Here is a 17,554-nt window from a genome sequence, read left to right as displayed (position 1 = left end):
AGGAAAAATCATCTAAAGAAAAGTAAAAACAAATTATTTTCAGTAGCTATCCAGCAGTTTATAAAGAGAAACATTACAGACACTATGAATATCCTCTAGCTCAGGGATAGCCTAACTTCATTGCACTATGATTCCATTCTCACAAAGTTACTATATGATCCCAGGAGGACTGGAGACTGAACCTTGCTGCCCTGGGTGAGACCCAAAAAGTCTAACGCTGGCCCTGGAAACCTTATTAAAATGACATAGTGACTCTTTTTGGGGTCCCAACCCCACAGTTGGAGATAGCTGCACTAGTCATCCACAATAAGACAACTGATTTCAGTCAAATTCAGTGTGTAATAGGAGTTTGTAGCTGAATCCTCCTGTTCAGTGTACAGAAGTTGACAGATCTTATTGATGCATCTAGGGAAATAAAAGTATTTAGAAAATGTCAAAATGAACATGAACTGAAAACTTTTCTCCCCTAAAGCAGCTATTCCTTACTATATGTTCCTTTGTCTATGAAGAATTAGCTACTCAAATCCAGTGGATTGTTTAAATCTGCAGTGGCTATTCCAAACCATCACAGTGGAAAGACTCTCATTGACTTTCCCGGGCTTTGGATCACTTTACTTCTGCTGAAGGCCAACAGAGACACTGTGAAACACAGTCAGGTCATTCTGATATGTAAGAGAAAGATACATTTTCCATTTGGGGTTCCATAGTGTTTCCAATCACAGTTGTATTCTCCCAGTTGTGCTGGTACAAAGTAAGTCTGATTTATATCCACAGATCTTATCTGAGACAGCTCCTCTTCAAAGGTATCAGTCATAGGACCCTTTATCTTGGAGGAATACAGCTCTTTTAAACTAATGAAATGGATACCACAGATGTTCTGATTCAATTAGAGGCATAGCTCTGCCCAGTTCTCATCTCTGCTTGGGAGATTGGTCCTGGAATAATAAAGCAGAAGCTATGCGTGTGATGACAATTGTCTTCCCTCCCTAAAGTCCTAGAGAGCCTATTCAGTGTTTCCTGTAAGCTATGTATTCGCACTGCCATTCAGAAGAGATTCAAATGCCGTTCAACAGATTAGCAAAGCACCCGCAGCTAGGTGTTTTTGTTTCTCCTGGTGGTGCACATTTGTACGTGCCTCAGCGTACATTCAACAATTATTCTGCATAGAGATGAAAAAATCAGTAGATGATATAAAGATTAGAGGGAACATTGAGCCTGTGCCTCTATTATATAGACAACAGTCTAAAACACTATAATCAGTACTATGTTTTCTCCATAAAAATTACAAAATTGTCACAGTGAGATATGGAGGAGTAAGATAATAAATCACAGAGATCTATAAAAATAACTCATGCACTTTAAAATGTAAAAACATAGTGTCTATCAAATTAAACATTACTGCATGATTTTAAAGTCTTTTCCCCACGAATGAGCATTTAGAGAAGATTTTGAGAACACCATGTCCCTCAAAAAGAATTGTGTAGTCAAACATTTTACTGCATTCCCCAAGCAGAATTTTGTCAGCCTATTCCTGACATTCTTAAATTCAATGCTGAACATGGCTTTATAAAAAGAATATAAGAGACTCAGCAGCATGAATTAAAAGTGCTTGATCCAGTCAAAAAATGCTTTTGGAGTTTTTCATGCATGATGCTCTTTGACTGCCCTGTACACCATCATTTTTATGGGCACCACCTTTCTCTTTAAGTGCTTCATGAGGCCTTCTCAATAACTATCTTTTGATTAGCAAAGTATCTGATGTTCCTATGCAATGTACATTGCAAAGTATTAAAAATATTGCACAAAATGCAAATTCTTGCCCTGTCATTGACACTTTAAAAGTAATTTGTTATACCCTCTAATAAAGGACGGTATAACATTGAAGAGTGTCGATGAGGAGTGGATCTATGAAATATATTTTAAGAATGTTCAAATTTTTGTTAAAATGACATGATGTAAGGTCTCAAGAGCCTTTCTTGGTTGAAAGAATATCTACAGTAGTTTTTGCAAAGCTGTCAGGGTAAAACTATGGTCAGAGAATCGGATTAAAAGTAGAATATCCAGGTTGACCTGTTATCCTGGAACTGATGTCATTGTCCCTGGGTTTGGTTTTTATTTTGAGAGGATGGTTTATTTGTTTTTTCTTTTATGATGTCATAAATTAATTCCAAGTGTCACATTTCACATTCATTCACATTTTATTGTGAATGTCCTTGCTTTCATCAGCCCCTTGGTATTATCTGAATGTAGATTTTTGTGGTTTAATATACAGCGAGCAAAACTAAAGCTACATTTTTAGACAGGAATTTCATTCAAATATAATCCTTAATACTGAAAAGTAGATGTTATCAGACACATTTTCTCCATTTTGCTAGAGAATGAGAAAGCAAATTTCTAATTGATTGCATGCTGAAATATAGTCTTGCTTTATTTGATTGAGTGAAGGAACTATAAAGTCTGATAAATCACAACCTTCCTTCTGAACCAGTATTTAAATTTCATCCCAAATACCAATCCCATCATGAAAGCAGAATTATTTTGACTGAGAAATGTGTCTTGAATAGAAGCTAGAGGCATGTAGGTAAGTGTAATGGTCAGTAGGTTTCCGGTAATAAAGTGGTGTAATTGTGGCCTTTGTTTAATTGTACTGTAGTGTCAAGGAAGTGGATTTCATGTGGATTGTCCAGGCTAAGGTTGAGGATGGGGTGTAAGTTGTTGAAATCCCTGTGGAATTCTTCAAGCGTCTCCTTCCCTTGTGTTCATATGATGAAGATGTCATCAATGTAGTATGAGTAAGTGTGCTAGGGGACGAGAACTGAGGAAATCATACAGCTGTTTTCATAAGTCACATATCACTATCAAGTAGTATGTAGGAGTAATCAAATGAACTGCAAAACCACTCAGACAGAAGATTCTATAATTTGCCATTCCTACTGGCTTTGTCAATTTACATTTTCATTCTCCTCTGTCATTCTCCCCCCTACACACACACACAACTTTTAAAATCAAAATTTTGTATCTTTTGTCTGGAACTCTCTCCTGATTAAATAAAGAAATGCAGAGATTAGTCACATGCATAACATACAGGGTTCACCAACATGTCACAAGGGTTCTTTGCAAGTTGCAGTCAGGCACTGGGAGCTCTTCCAATATGTCTCATTTGACACTGCTTCTCTTCCTCAGTGACAGCTTGCAGCTTGGTAGGTTCAGTGCCTGTGATTTCCCTACTGTAGCAAAATAATATAAAGTAAAAGGGGAAAATATTTTCATGTCAAAATCTAAGGAGGAAAGCTGATAAATGGTCTAGAGAATCGGACTCTGAACATTTAATACAGTACCACTCTATCCAAATTGTGCTACTGTTGTTTAAAACCATTGATAACAAGAAATATAATCTCAGTAAGACTAATGTGCAAACTTGAGAAGGTACTGTGTAGTCACAAGCCAGTCAGCACACCAGCAAAGCATACCACAGCAATCAAAAGTGGCAAGATGCTAATGAGTAGTGGCATTGTAATTAGTGATACTGCAGATTCCCCCTTCTGCTGTCCCGATTTTAGTATGTGTGTGAGAACAGATTTGGTGAATATTTTCTGCAGACAAACAAAAAACATTTTTAAGTGAGGAAACAGGCTCCCTGTGCTACTCTAAATTGTTACGGGTGATGAAAATCAAAGAAGAGTGTTAAGTGCCAGACATTGGAATTAGAATACAGTGTTCACATTGCAGCCTGCTATCGAATAGTAATCATGTAGGGTCAGATTCTAATGCGCTTCCTCATGCTTAATAGCAGTTCATTCTGTGATCATTCCCATGTTTACTCTTCTGTTAACCTTGGAATTAGAGGCTCCTTCAAGTCACATCTCAGATTCCAAGGCCATCAACAACCACCTTTTATTTTTCACAGTTGCAATTAGGTTGTAGTTTCTGCCCTCCTGTGGATACCTGGCAATGTTTTCAATGGCTTTACTTAAGTAAGGGCAGCAGAAGCAGGGAGGTGAGTCACCTATTAAGGAGGTGGGTGTTGTATTTATAAAGTAGGCCCATTAGCAATAGCCATGAGTGCATTACTCATTTGCAGGAGTGGGGAAGCCGGTGACAAAGAAGAGTTAATTAATAAGAGAATTTACTGTGGTACTCCTAATTCATTAACTACTATCCCTTCTGTGCACCTGTTCCAATTTGAATTCATCCTTCTTAAACATGGGAGACTAGAACTGAAGACAATATTCCACTTGAGGTCTCACCAATGTATATTATATAATAACAATAACATTTCCCTGTCTCTGCTGGAAATACATCACCTGATGTGTAGTAGGACTGTTTTAGCCCTTTTCAAGGCTGCATCACATTCGTGTCTCAGTCATCCTGTGATCAGCCAATAAACTCAGGTCTTTCTCCTTCTGCCTCTTTCAACTGATAAGACTCCAGCAGATAGCAAAAAGACTAGTTAATCTCTAAATATATGACCTTGCACTTTGCACTATTAAATTTCATCCCATTTCTATTATTTCTGTTTTTAAGGTTATCTAGACCTTCCTGTATGATATTCTGGTCTTCTCCCATATTGGCAATACCTAATCCAACTTTGTGCCAATCTCAAATTTTATAGCACACACTGATTTTTTGTGTTAGGATCATTAAAAAAAATGTTAAATAACATTCATGCCAACAATGATTCCTGAGGAACTCCACACCAACCTACCTCCAGCCTGACAGTTCACCTTTCAGTCTCTCCTTAACCAGTTCCTTTTCCACCTTTCACTTCTCATATTAATACCCATCTTTTCCAATTTTACTAAATTTCCTTTGTGGAACTATATCTAATGTCCTACTGAAATCCAGGTAGATTAGCTCTACTGCATTTCCTTTGTCTAAAAAAATCAGTGATGTTTTCAAAGAAAAAGATCAGGTTGCTCTGGTATAATCTACCTTTTTATAAGTCATATTGTATTTTATCCCAATCACCATTTATCTTTACATCCTTAACTATTTCCACCTTTAAAATTTATTCCAATAGTACAATTGAGGTCAAATTAACAGGTCGGTAGTTTCCCAGGTCACATTCCCCCTCCCCTTGTCTTGAAAATAGATACTATATTAGCAATTTTGCAGTCAGAGGGTACAACTCCCAAGTTTACAGATTCATTTAAAAAATCCTTGATATCGGACTTGAAATTCATTTGCTTGTTCCTTTAATATTCATTGATGGAAATTACATGAGCCTCACAATTTTGTCCCATTAATTTGTTTGAGCTCACCTCACAAAATGTAATTTCTATTCCCATTTGCTTATTTTCATTAGTATCCTGCCACTACCCCTTAGCTCTTCATTAGCCGTATTAAAAACTGAGGCTAAGTATTTGTTTAGGTGTTGATGCCTACCATAGCTTTAATTCTCCCTCCACGCTCATTTCTCAGTACTCCTACTTCTTTTCTGTTTCTTCATATGACAATAGACAATTGTCATATGACAATTTATTTTGCAAGATCTGCCTCCTCTTGGCATTTTGGCAGTTCTCACTTTATCCCTACACTCTCTGACTGCCAAAAAGTAGCTTTCCTTACAGATCCAATTGATTTAAGATCCTTGCTCATCCAGCTTGGTCTGCAATGTTTCCCTATGATTTTTCTCCCTTGCTTGGGATGCAGGCTTCAGATACTTTAAATCAAAGGTACAGGAACTAATTCCAAGCCTCCTTCACATTGAGATCCTTAGCATGTTGTATGTAATAGAGATAATGCTGGTGGAATTTGCATTTAAAGTTAAGTTAAAGTCAACAAAATATTTTTGCTTCATATAAAGGGAGATTGAAATCCAGGTCTTAGGCATATTGATAGCACTAAAGTGGTTATTTTATTAAAATTATCTGCCATTTTGAGTTTTTAAAAAGTGTTTTATGTTAATGTGCATTCACATGGACAGACAGAGGGTGTCTGGAGAATTTGTTTTAGTTTGCACCAAAGATATAAGACAACTTAGAGTTTGCTACCCAGTAAAAAGAAGGCAAGACAGAGAATAGAACCATGATGATTGCATCTTCTGAAGTTAAAGTGGGACATACTAAATCTGTATATGTCTGAAAAGAAAATTTGGGTAATTAGATTTCCAGCTGCTACACAGTATGTCCTTTGTCAGTGGGTGGTAAATAGACCACTGAGTGAAGCAGCTGATAAAAATAACTAAGGGATTAAAATTGTTTTTTTAAGTTAAATTTTATAACGCAAATACCGATAAATAAGGATTCAATCTCATATCATAGGGCAATAGCTGCTTTGTGTCTGTCAACAATCCATAAAACCTTTGACTGCATGGGATAATGATTTCACTATTTTGGTCAAACACAAAATAAAGCAGATGATTAAGGAACTGACAGTTTTTAGTCAGAGGCTGTTATGAGGAGGGACAGAAAAGAAAGAAATCATCAAATCAATTTGAAATCTGTTAATGTACACTTAACTATATCCACCAACCTAAATTTCTTCAGAATATTCAAGTGCGTGAAACAACCAATCCTACCTACTCTGTATTTGGTAGAAGTCTTTATTAGGGAGAAATAAAGACGTTCAAAACTTTACCTGAGAGCATGCAGGGGAACTGATAATCACTAGATACCATACCAGTGCACATTAATGCCCTAAAACAAAGCCTAAGTTTTGACAATCCATTGTATGGACTTCTCTCATGAAAGAAACCATTAGTATTGTCTGACAACTGGGTAAAAGGATGCAGTTTATATTCAGCAAGAGGGACAATACAACATCTTCTTTCTCATAGATTTAGTTATAATGAGTACTTTTCAGACTGATGAAAAATATCTTTAATCTATAGCTATTCCATAGTGTTTCATTAAATAATGAAAATATAGAAAATCAGTGCGCTTCTCTCAGAACTTCTTGTCAGTTTTTGTAGAATCACAAAGAAAACATAGTATTTAGTTGCATTTGGAAGGCCATTTTTTCCATCAAGAATGACAACATGGATTGTAATTAAAAAGTGAACAGCTTAACAGCTGTGCACTTTAGGAACTGCTATCTTAAAAATCAGTAAAGTAGAAAAGTGATTTATATTTTATTATTGCTTAATGCAGAAACTTGTGTGAAAGTTTAAACACTGCAGATAATATGTAAGTAAAAATAGGACACAGTGAGGAAAGGTTGTAAAGTACAGTTACTTTCATTTCTTTCCAACTTTAACTTTGTAAAAAAGAGAGAACCTGTTATATGCTAAAATTGAGCCTTTTAAAAAAAATGTATACCATCCAAATTGCATACGACGCTAACCATCAGGGAGTTCTGTCTGCTGTCCGGAGGAATACTACAGTTACTACTTCTCAAACCCTATAGCATGGATCCTGGGGAAGACAGCACATGGAGAAAGGGTAAATGACATTCTCTTTTGTTTGTGGTTCTCTCTCACCAACATTTAGCTAACACACAAGAGTATCAGATAAAATATAAGAACAAAAGAATGGCCATATTGGGTTAGACCAAAGGTCCATCCAGCCCAGTATTTTGTCTCCAATGTCCGATGCTCCAGAAGTAATGAACAGAATAGGTAATCGTTAAGTGATCTGTGCCCTGTCATGCATTTCCAGCTTCTGACAAGGACACCATTCCAACCTATCCTGGTTGATAGCCATTGGAGGACCTATCCTCCATTAACTTATCTATCTCTTTTTAGAACTCTGTTAGGGCACATCCACAGTAGGAAATTATTTTAAAATAACTTATTTTGAAATAATAAATCCCAAAATATCTATTTTGAAATAGGGTGTCCACGCTACAGAGAAGACTCAAAATTAGTCCAAGCAGGCTCCCTTAATATGGTTGTGCAACCTCGATTTAGAGCCCCAAGAAGCACTGAAGAGTGATTAATTTGAATGACTCTGGGAAGTAGTTATTTCAAAATAGCAGCAGTGGAGGATCTACCTTATGACTATTTCAAAATAACTATTTCAAAATAAGTGTTATTCCTCGTGGAAAGCAGGACCTTATTATTTTGAAATAACAAGCCTGTTATTTAGAAATAATGTGCTTGGTAGTGTGGACACTCCACTTGTTATTTCAAAATAAGGGGTGTTATTTAAAAAAAAAACTCCCTAGTGTAAACCAGGGCTTAAAGTCCTGGCCTTCACCACATACTCTGAGAAGGAGTTTCACAGGCTGATTGCATGAATAAGTACTTCCTTTTGTTTTTTTTAAACCTGATACATATTAATTTCATTTGGTGACCTCTAGTTCTTGTATTATGGGAACAAGTAAATAACTTTTCCTTATTTACTTTCTCCACACTACTCATGGTTCCATATAGAGATCATATTCCTCTTTAGTCTTCTCTTTCCCAAGCTGAAACGTCCGTAATATTAATCTATACTCATATGGCAGCCATTTCATACTCCGAGTCATTTATGTTGCTCTTTTTTGAACTTTTTTCAATGCCAAAATCTTTTTTTTTTTTAGATGAGGTGACCACATCTGTATATAGTAGTCGAGGTGTTGGCACACCATGGATTTATATTTGAGGCAATAAGATATTCTCTGTCTTATTTTCTATCCCTTTCTTAACTATTCCTAACATTCTGTTCGCTTGTTTGATTGTTGCTGCACACTAAGTGGAAGTTTTCAGAGAATTATCCACAGTGACTCCAAGATCTCTTTGTTGACTACTTCCAGCTAATTTAGTCCCCATCATTTTATGTATATATGGCCAAAACAGGCTGTGAAAAGTTGGAATTGTATTTTCAAATATGCAGTATTTTGCAATTATCAACTTTACAATTCATGTGTGATTGTACTGCCCAATCACTAAGTTTCATGAGATCCTTTTAGAAGCTTCTCATAGCCTGTTTTGGACTTAACTATCTTGAACAGTTTTGTACCATTTTCAAATTTTTCTACTCCACTATTTACCCCTTTCTCCAGATCATTTATGGATATATTGAATAGGATTAGTCCCAATAAGGACCCCTGTGGGAAACACTAGTTCCAGAGAATTTGTTGGACCATGAGAGGTCAATATTGTGTAGCAGCATTACTAACATTTCCACTGTTTACTGTGCTCTTAGAAAAAAAATAGGGGTAAATTAGATCTAAATAACAGCAAGAACATGACAGTCAGGACTGGAGGCTGTAAACCAATTTAATGGGGACATGGAAAACGTCCTTACACCCATGGTAAGTTGACTGGCTATGTAAAATAATTCAGGACCACTGTTGCCAGAGCAGAGAGTGCTGGACTAGAAAGGTTCAACGTGTGGCTGACTGATAAATTCACTAGACTGTTATTGTTTATTTTCAATGTCTAGAAATATTGGGAGTTCCAAAGGACTGGAAGAAAACTTGCATTGAATCAGTATGTAAAAAGAATAAAAAGAGTGCCTTCAATAATTCTAGACCTGTCAGACTGATGCCAATTCCAAGGTAAATAACTGAATTTCTAATAAGCATTCAATTAATAAAGAATTTAAAAGCTATAATATGCCTGAAAACTAATAATTTAATGAAATCACTACTTTGTTTGACAAAAGCTACTGTTGATATACTATACATGGTTTTCAAGAAGGTATTTAATTCCATACCATACAGCACTTTGATGAATACCCTAGAACAATTCAAAAGTAATATGTTATACATTATGTAGCTTAAAAACGGGCTAACTGGTCTAAAACTGACTAGTACAAAACTATAAATTGGTAAAAAGAGCAAGTGTACTTTTAGTTGGCTCCCACAAGGATTTGGTTTTGGCCCTATGATATTTAGCACTTATCGGTGACCTGGAAAAAACCAAAATCACAAAAAATATGTATATAAAGACTGGAGAAGTGGTAAATAATGAAAGGGACACACCACTGATCTAGCATTGTCCAGGTCTATTAGTAATTGGGGTGCAAGCTAATAATATACATTTCATTATGGACAAATAGAAAATGAAATATCTAGGAAGTAAATATACGTCATACTTACAGGTTAGGTGATTATCTTCTGTGAAGCAGTTACTTTGAAAAAGATGAGAGTCTTCATGGACTGAGCACCAGCTCTCAGTGTCACATCACAGCCAGAACGGTTTATGTGATCCTTGGATGTGTAAACTGAAATATTGAATAGAAGTAGAGAGGTTATTTGTATTTAGCACTTAGGTGACCACTACTGGAATACCGTGTCCCGTTCTGGTGTTCACAAAGAATGATAAACTTAAAAAACAACAAATAGTCTGGTAGCACTTTAAAGACTAACAAAACATGTAGATGGTATCATGAGCTTTCGTGGGCACAGCCCACTTCTTCAGATGACCAGAGTGTTGGATGTCCAGGACTAAAATAAATAGGGGAGAAGGGAGAGGAAGGGAAGGAAAAAAATGGGAGGAGGGGAAACAAGAAGAGGCAATGGGTATACAAATATCAAGGGGAAAGCCAAGCTTGAATGTAAAAAGCTCATGATACCATCTGCATGTTTTGTTAGTCTTTAAAGTGCTACCAGACTATTTGTTGTTTTTTAAGTTTATCCTGTAAAGTCTAACTCGGCTATCCCCTGAAACAAAGAATGATGTTCATAAATTGGAGAAGGTTCAAAGAAAAGTCATGTAAATAATTAATGGTTTGGAAAACACATTGCAATTATGATAGAAAGAGCTTAATCTGCTTCTTTTAACAAAGAAAAGAAGGGGCGACTCAATGATAGCATGTAACTGTCTACCCGGGAAGCAAAACTTTGATAACAGGCTCTTAAGTCTAGCAGACAAAAAGTATAAAGAGTTTCAATTATTGGAAGCTGAAGCATGGCAAATTCAGATTAAAAATAGGGTGCAAATTTTAACAGCGCAGGTAATTGTACATTTGACAACTTACCAAAGGTTTGCTGGATTCTCCACCCTTGCTCATTTTTAAATTAAAATCTAATGTGTCATCTCCTCTGGAAAAAAAAAAGCACTAGTTCAACCAGGAATTTATACAGAGGTTTTTTTCTGGCCTGTGATTATTACAAAGATCCTTTCTGATATTGTAACTTATCCATCTGTGAAACAGCATACAATTATGTTCTACCAGACAAGTCATAAATGTAAAAGTTTTAAAAAAACTCTGTTTTTTAAACATTCCAAATAAATTCAAAAATTTCCAAGATGAATTCTTTTCAGAGTTTGTTTCAAAATAAAATTTCAAAAATATGTTTTTGTTCCTAATTGGGACAAAACTATATTTGAAAGCGTCAGAATTTCTTATTTCAGACCCACAGAAGTCAATGGATTTACACTACTGTACAATGATGCAGGATAGAGGACTGACAGTGTGTTTACAACTCACAGTAACAACTTTTAGTCCTTCACCTGTTTATCATCTCTCTCTCTCAGCACTCTGCATGTTTATCTGGCAGCACTATCAGTTGATTTTATATCCATGCAAGTCCTCAATTTCAGGTTAAATATTTTTTCTCCACACTTTGTGCAATTTACAGTTCTGAAACAAAAGTCCCAAGCACAATAATATTGTTAATAGTATTTCTATTTTTTTATCTGCATTCCTAATGGCTGCTGCTGCTGTTATGCTGTGATGCCTTATGATTACATTCTCATGAGATGATATGCCAAGGTGTGTAAGGGCTTTGTGTAACATGATCAATGAATAGTTGTCATTCATTCTTCTAGATCCTGTAGGAAAAAACTCCCCTGCTTCATTCCATGTACATCATCACCTAGAAAATCAGAGCTCTCCAACTCTGCAAACCAGCATGTTAGGAATTGAGCTGCCGTCATCAGTTAAATTAGCTCCTAGCATGCTGAGCTGCTATGCTCTTGGATTATTAATATTTCATAAACAGAAGTTGTCTCAAGGAAAACAATCTACCCAAAAATCATAATAGCCCTTTATTTTCTTTACTTTTTATATAAACACTTTATATTAGTACAGTACTCGCCTACTTTACTGCTCTCAATAAAGCCGTGGACACGATTAGCTTTAGGTAAGGGATCTGTGGGTGCTACTACACTGGAGCTTCTTAATTAAACGGGCATGCCAAGGCTAATAATAACTTGGCCTTGAATATGAACTGTTGTTTTGTCAACAGATATTGGACAATTTCCTTTTCATATTAATGGAAATCCCGTTTGTGATTTTATACTTAAGGTAAATTTGGTTGGAGCATTTTTTTTAGCAGGAATTTAAATAGTTACATGTGAAGCACACACTGTATCCTCCCCAAAATGAAGTCATTTACTCTGAACAAATAATGCTTCCTCTAAGTATTTTGATATTAAATTAATTTAAAAACAGGTTATATAAAGTTAGTATCCGTGTCAGATATTATTATATCCCAAATGATATTAACGGAAGACAAGCCCTTCAACCTTTGCATATAGTTAAAATTCACTGAAATCTTGTGCATAGGCAACATTTCAAATAATTGCCATTATTCTTCATAACATAAAGGGACTGATAAACAATGTTTATGAAGAACTCCATATAGGTGTTTCAAAATACCTGCCATCTGCCATTGTTCTTATTGGGATTGTAGCTAAAGCTACTCTTTTTTCAGTGACCACTCTGCCACCCTCTCAACGGAACCAGGTGTCTTAGCAGTTTGATTTCATGTCCATTGGAAACAATGGAAGGTAGTGGACAGTTTGAAAGACATGTGGCTAACAGCCTGACTCTTCTTGAGAACAGGAAGTATAAGACATTCTGAGAGGGGGCAATCCTTCTTGGAATACCCCAAATTACTATTCATGGTGAGGTTTCTCAATTCTACCTATTGTGCTGGGTCTACTCAGTGAAGAGGAAAAAGGGGGGGGAGATATTTGGAGGTGTCAAGCAGGGGAGATTGTGCTCAGGAGTGAAGAACGAATTGATCAGTGTGTGCTTGCAAGGGAATGAGAGGGAAATCTAGAAAGGGAAAACACAGGGAGTCTTGCAAGAGAATGCTGGTATCATCTATCAGGTTAAACGTTGCAGTGGGCAATGGTTGTTGGGGAATGAGAAACAGCAATGAGGGAGACGCTGGTGAATGTGTATTCATGAAAATATGAACAGGAGCCTGGATACTGGCCCATATGCACTGCCTTCTTTGCCCTGTTTCAGCTGGTGAATTTGTCCATATTTTTTAAGATGGATGTTAAAAATTATGTAACTAATTAGAAATAACACGTCAACATTCATCCTGGGTTTCTTAATTAATGTTTATGTATGAGATTTAAATAGTTAAAAAGGAAATTCCCACATACTACCACTATTTAAGGTGAGAGAATAGATCAGTAATAGAACATTTAAAATAAAAAAAAGTTGTAATTCCCTCCTTCTTTGCGCCCTCCAAAAAGTCCATAGATATTAACAACTCCAAAAATTATAATTAATGTTACATTTTAAAGAAATCCAAAAGATAATAAAACAATGGAAACGTAGAGCATCCAATCAGCCTTAACGCCTCCTTATAGATAGTACAGGGAGAAAATATGTACTTTTAGCAATAACATTAATCCAGGACTACAAAACTATAGTATATGATTAATGGATTATATTTTAGAGTTTGTCTGTCTGTCTGTTCAAGAACTCCTCCTAAACAGGAAGAACCAGGACCATCAAATTCAGAATACAGCTTCCTCTTATCATAGCTTAAGGCAGCATAAGTGTTTGGTTGTACCAAGAAATGTGATGTGCCTGGAATGGGACTGCTTCTCATAAAACCATGCAGAAAAGAGAATAACCAGGCAAGTGAAAGGGACTGGCTGGGCACATGTTCCCCCCCCTCCCTCCATGTCCCCCTCCTCCCGACCTGCCTCCCATCAGGGACTGCCTCAGCCCTGAGTCTCTCAGTCTTCAGCTCCCCTTTAGAAAGGATGAGGAGGAGTTCATCCCCGTCCCCAGATTCATATGGGAACAATTGTCACTGTCAGGGAGTGCACAGTTTTCTGCATTCTTCACTCTGGCTGAGGGAATGCATGGGGCTGGGGAGTCACACACTCTCTTTCTACCAGGCAGAGAAAGGAAGAGGAAGAGCAAACAAGCCTGGTATGAATTTGGGGGAGGGGAGGTTTGCTCCCTCCTCTCCTCCTCCCCCCTGTGCACACACATACCTTCCTATACAGACACACACACACCTTTGGCCCCAGCCCCTCCTCACACACCAAACCTGACTTCTGCACATCCACATTCACAGGACCCTGCCCTGAGCCTCTCCTCATCCCTCAATCCTGTCTCTTGCACATCCCACACTTTCTGCCCTGAGTTCTTTCTCATTCTCCAACTCTGATTTTTGCACCCCACACTCCTCCAGCCCCCTTCCCTGAGCCCCCCACATCCCTAAGCCCCTCCTGTAACTCCTGCACCTCCCACATTCCCAGTCCTGCAATGAGCATCCCACACCTCGACATCCCTAATCCCCTGCCTTAAGCCCCCTCACACACCATCCCATAGAGTTACTGTTGTTATCACAATCCTCCCCAACTTCCATTCCTGGGGCTTCCACCAAAGGGTTGTGATATGACAGGACCTGTAAGAAATGTAAGTTACTTTCATCCCAGAGTGAACCAAGATGAGTCAGAAAAGAGTTTGAACCTGTCATAGGATTGCTACTCAATGAACCTTACAGAAAAGAGATACAATGGAGATATTTGGAGTTCTGCTCTGTTTTGGCACAACTAAATCAATGCTTAAAGTTTGAAAACTAGAAAAAACTGTTGTGGCAAACAACATTAACCATTGGCCCTTTTTGTTAAAACATAGCAAATGATAAGAGTTTACAGGGATGAAGAAAAAAAATTAACTTGATGGTTTCCCATTTAAAAATTTACTAAAAAGTAATTAAATTGAAAAATTTTAACAATCCTTTTTTAAAGAAATCCATCATAAAAATTAACTCAATCAAAATAACAATGTATTGAAAAATACAATCATTTAAATAAAGCTTGTATATTTTCATTTTATTTTAAAAAAATAACTGAATGAAGGACCTGAGAAATGCCAGGAAAATGTGCTAGTAATTATATATTTTTGCTTAGTATAAATTATTATACTATGGAGCAGATGGTTTACTTTCTTTCTTTTGAAAATTCTCTATTACTTTGTAATCCAACTTAAAATCGTATAAAAGAAATATGTGCACAACTGATATAACAGTTTTCCAGTCATAATTACATATATATTAACTATTCCTTAAACAATAATTGTAATTCTATAACTCTAGTACACATATAACTTTGTGTAATTTTTTTTTCTGATTTACACCAATTTATTTGAAAGAAATTTTCATTTAGCTGACTGGTAATTTTAAAAATATATATTGACAAATTTATCTCTAAGACACAGGTAATGATTTTGAGGTTCCTTAAACAATAAAGCAATGAATGTGAAAGGAAGAAAACCAATTAAAAAAATGGAAAGATTTTTCTGGTCAATTGCTGCACCCAATCATGGAGTATTCTCAACCCTTGCCATTAGGACACAGTTCGAATATTAATAATAATGTCCCTTCTGTGCAAATAGCTGAACTTATTTTTGCTAACAATTTGTATAGAATTTAGCCTTCAGATGAAGTGTGGAAAATTTCACATCATAAGCAACAACAGGTGAGGTTGTGAGACAACACTGCACCAAGACTTAAAGTACAGATGAGAATGTATGCAGTACCAGTCTAGCATCTTAATGGAAATGCTCCACAGCCTCATGTCCAAAAACAAAGTTCAATTGCCTGTCTCAATTTCTCTTTTCCTTCCTCAGGCCTCAGGGAAATAGGCCACTTCAGAAGCAATACTATCATTCCCTGGGAGAGTGTGGAAGGTGTGTCATGTCACTGAAAAGCAGCCATTCAGACTCCAAAGGATATCCTTTCTTGTCTTCTTCAGCCAGAAGAATAGCAGATATAACACTGGCACTGAAGGCCAATGAAAACAATTAAGCTAAAGAAGGAACAAAGTAAATATCTTCCATAAGTTCCCCAATTCAGCAGAGCTTTTGAGCCTCTCTTTCATTAACTAAGAATGGACTGAACACAAGTATGGGTTTATGTATTTTACCAAATAGCAGAAGTGCTTTTTGGACTCAGGGATTTACAGTGAACACAAGAACAAGTGGGAAAAAAATTAAACATGTCAGAAGTATTGGCAACTTTTTAATGAGCTACTTTGTTTGATATACCACAATTAAGCCACTCCAGTTACAATAGCTATGATGTAGACAAAATATATTTTTCCTTTACACATGCACAGGGGAAATAATTCAAACAGAAAAAATAAATAAGTAGCCCTTGAATGTGTTTTACTTTGTTAGCTTTGAGATAAAGATAGCAGAAGGAGATAAAATTCTTGGCAGAGAGATCTAATATATGCAGACTTGTTGTACCTGTTGGTCCCAGGATATAAAGGAACAAAGTACACAAGGTAATATCTTTTGGGACAAATTCTGCTAGAGAGAGACAAGTCTTCAAGACTATATAAAGCTTTTCTTCAACTCAAGATAAACCTGAAAGCTTGTCTCTAACAACATTTGATCTCCTAAAATATATTGCCTCACTTTATTTCTTGGTCTAATGTACTCAAACAAAACCAAACTTTTCGTTCTCTTTTCTTCTTAATTTGAGTACTTATTATTTGTCTTTCCACTGCAGTATGGGCAATATAGGTCTACACTGGAGCAGATGAGTGGGGATGAAAGAAGCAGTAGGAAATGCGACTTTGCACCCACAATGCATTGGAAGTGCAAATGAGCTGGTTTGTTCAGTGTGGTAATTGTTGCTGATCTAATTAAATCAATATGCTTACTTAGTTCCCCACCCTAAAAGCTGGTAGGGAAGAATGACTCTCAGACTTGGTCTGGGTTGGTATAGCTACTAATTCCCCATATACAGAGGTTTTGACAAAACTAACATCTACACTTGAAGAAATATTCCACAGGTTACAACTGCAATGCATAAAAATTAATTTAATAGTGTATATATGGACAAACCCTATACACTTCAATAGCCACTTCTAGCATCCTATTGCACAATAAAGAACACCAAGAAGTGATTGAGAAACAGCACTTGTTGCATTGGTTGCTTTCTTGTATCCATGATCAACAGATGTTCATCTATACTCACCCTGCTAGAACTGAACAGAAAATATTCTTCAAGTGGCTGCAGATATTAAAAAACACCTCAGAACTACTCGGAACCTTCTTCCCAAACCTAACACAGACATTAATGAGCCTCCATCTCTAGATTTCTCATCTATGAAAACCACACAAAATTAAATACTCTCCCTCAATATAGAAAATCCAACGAGGGAGACTGATAAGGTATGCACACAAAACCACTTAGGAGGACAGTGACCCCATTTAGGCGGAAGTGCTACCCACTTTCAGGACAATCACCAGCCATACATCTCCTTTGTACCAAAACAAATAGCACCATCTTCCATATTTTTAACATCTTGCTACTATTAGCAAATATATGTAATTTTTGTCATCAATAGTTCATCAATAGCTTTTTGTTTTTTTCAATCTTAGTTCAAGTGCTTTCCAATTTTGTAAATTTTCCAGTCATTCCGGACTTTTTTCATGAGAGGACAGAATTAAAGACATGTTTTTCCAAT

At 36.5% G+C, this 17,554-nt stretch overlaps 1 long non-coding RNA gene across 1 annotated transcript in view; it reads left to right on the top strand.

The window, feature by feature from the left end:
- LOC112546769 (uncharacterized) overlaps positions 1 to 16,107 on the top strand; it is a 35,158-nt gene extending 19,051 nt beyond the window's left edge. The window contains exons 2-3 of the long non-coding RNA XR_012901217.2: positions 9,309 to 9,423; positions 15,705 to 16,107. This is a non-coding gene — a long non-coding RNA (uncharacterized LOC112546769). The remainder of the gene's footprint in view (positions 1 to 9,308; positions 9,424 to 15,704) is intronic.
- Positions 16,108 to 17,554: the final 1,447 nt, after the last annotated feature.

This window comes from Pelodiscus sinensis, chromosome 1 (genome assembly GCF_052426305.1).
Source record: "Pelodiscus sinensis isolate ZL-2025 chromosome 1, ASM5242630v1, whole genome shotgun sequence".
Classification (NCBI taxonomy): Eukaryota; Metazoa; Chordata; order Testudines; family Trionychidae; genus Pelodiscus; species Pelodiscus sinensis.
This window is presented reverse-complemented; position numbering and strand designations above follow the sequence as displayed.